We start from the raw sequence: 2,914 nt of genomic DNA, 5'->3' as shown, positions 1-2,914 counted from the left end.
AGCTAAGTGTCAACACTAGATGGACACAAATCGATCTTGCAAGAAAATCAATTTTGTCATCAATAGGATCAACTAGTGTTGGTACTTATTCTTAACAAATATATTATTTCTAAATTTAAAGCTAAGTGTCAACACTAGATGGACACAAATCGATCTTGCAAGAAAATCAATTTTGTCATCAATAGGATCAACTAGTGTTGATACTTATGCTAAACAAACACATTATTCCTAAATTAAAGCTTAATATCAACACTAGATGGACACAAGTCGATCTTGCAAGAAAATCAATTTTGTCATCAATAGGATCACTAATGTTGGTACTTATGCTAAACAAACACACTATTCCTAAAATCTAACATCAATTCATCAAATTTCAAAATCAAGTTCTAAATCTAACTTCAATTCATCTAGATTAACACTCCCCTAACTTATAATAATCAATCAATCCTAACTAATAAAAAACCCTAAATGATTCACTAACTAACTAACAATCAATCAAACTTATAACAATTCAATAAAAAACAAATTCAAAAACCCTAAATCATTCACTTACTAACTAACAATCAATAAAAAACTAATTCAATACACTAATTAATAAATTCAATACTTAAATTGAAAGATATTAAAAATAATATTATGAACCCTAACCTTGAATTAAAAGAGAAGGACAGTGGGGTCGGGGTCGGCGGTGGGAAGCGGCGGCGTGGTCAGTGGTGTAGTGCGAAGTGGCGACGGGCAACGTCGGCATCGGCGTCGGTGTCGAGAGAGAGGAAGAGAAAAGGAAGAGAGATGGAAAATCGGGGAAAATCGCGTCTGCTGGTGCAGATATTTTAAAAAAAGTGACGGACAGCGTCTCTATGTCCGTCACTTTTTTAAAAAATAATTTGACCAACATTTTGACCAAAAAGCGACGGACTAAGAGACACTGTCCGTCGCTTTCTTAAAATATTTGACCAGACATTTTGACCAAGAAGCGACAGGCATAAAGATATTGTCCGTCGCGTATTTAAAAATAATTAAACAATTAAAATTAATAAAAAGCGATGGACGGCGTGACCCCTTTTAATAATTTATAAATAATTATTTTTAATAAAAAGCGACGGACTGCGTCGCTATCTATATAAAATAATTAATTATTGATTATATATATTTGGCGCAAAAATCCGCGAAAAAAAGCGACGGACTAAGCGATGCCGTCCGATGCTTTTTAAAAAAAATTTTAAAAAAAATTATTTTTATTAAAAAGCGACGGACAGTGTGGCTAATGGCGTCGCTTTTTGGAGCGACGCCATTCGTCACTTTTACTTCTGTCATTTTTTAGCAGTTTTTTAGTAGTGTCGGTTCGGTTTTGTACACAATCAAACATAGATTTAGAAGGAATTTAAGTAAGAGATGTAAGAATTATTATTTATTTACTATTAATTATTTCTTACTTATGGCCCAAGTTTACTTGGAATCAAAGTAATACCATAAATATTATTTAATAAGGAATAGATCTCGTCCATACATTGGTTTCTTGATGGACGTACCAGATTAAGTCATAACCTCTATAAATTGGTCCTCCCTCCACCCATTAGGGTTACCACATATTCTCTACATTAATTCCATCGCTGACGGTTGTGGTAACATAAAGTTAGGGCAAGGAGGTAGAAATCAATTTACGACTAACGCTTCCGCTTCTCTTTGTGATGATGTCTTTCGCATCAGGTATGTGCCTCTAACATTCTCTATGTAAGATTATCATGTTCAAGATCCTGAAAGTATTTAATCTTACAAGTGAGTTCTATGATTTTTAATAGACAAGGTATTCTTTTCCTTCTTCATCATCTGTGAGCTCATATGAGCATTCTAAGCATGATTCTGGTAAGAACACATGGGGGTGATTAAAAGTGGTGAGTTCAAATTTTACATATTGTACGAGGATGTTGAGGAGTTGTTTAATGTGTTGTGAAGCCCAGGAGTACTTGCTGACCTTGTAAAAGTGTCATATGAAGTTGCATATATATGGAGCGAAAGGAAGGTATCACTACACCAAAAATGATCTTTAGTTGCAATTAATTAATGACAATAGCTTAATTACCGCTAAATATATTTTTTGAGAGGCAATTACTAGTGAAACTTACATTTTAACAGTCTTTGTAAATGTCACTTAAGCCTATAGAGACATTGAATCTAGTGGCAATTAACTGATACATATAAATAGTTTAACCCTCTTTATTAATATGCATATTGGTTGTCGCTAAAAGCTCTTTTTGTTATAGTGTATGGGAGAACACCATTGATTTGAGGGTCTTACGAGCTCGCCACGCGATGTATCGCGTATGTGGCCCAAGCTTCTTAATTTGATTACACTCATTTAGATATCATAGCAATTTTACTCGACAAGGTTTCATTTTTAAAAATATTTTGCCATAAATTCATTAGCAATAGGATAAAATGTTTTTCTTTTAAAAGATTAAAGTAGCAAATTATTTAGTGTACAATTGATATTGTATTTCTGAATCTGCAATGGTCAAAGTTTCAAACCAAAGCTTTAGTGGCGATGACAGGAGGCTAAATTTATGTTTGAAAACTTTGATTAAAGATTAATTTATTTATTATCCAATTTTCTTATTTATTTTTTCGAAGAAATGCCAATAGACAATCGGAGTTGGGCAGTGTAGCAAAAAGGGATGAAAAAGTGTGTGGTAAAATAAACATTCACGAATCAAATCTGCGACATCATGGTGACTTTGAACACCATTTACCACTGCGCCTTCACTCTCAAGTAGTGTTCAAAGTCTTATACATACTCAAAGTAAGTACTCCCTCCGTCCCATTTTATGTGATGTAGTTTGACTCGGCACAGAGTTTAAGAAAGAAAGGAAGACTTTTAAAACTTGTGGTCCAAAATGACTGATAAAAATTTGTGTGG

Source organism: Solanum stenotomum, chromosome 5 (genome assembly GCF_019186545.1).
Source record: "Solanum stenotomum isolate F172 chromosome 5, ASM1918654v1, whole genome shotgun sequence".
Taxonomy (NCBI): Eukaryota; Viridiplantae; Streptophyta; class Magnoliopsida; order Solanales; family Solanaceae; genus Solanum; species Solanum stenotomum.
The sequence above is the reverse complement of the archived record's forward strand: the minus strand, read 5'-3'. Positions refer to the sequence as shown.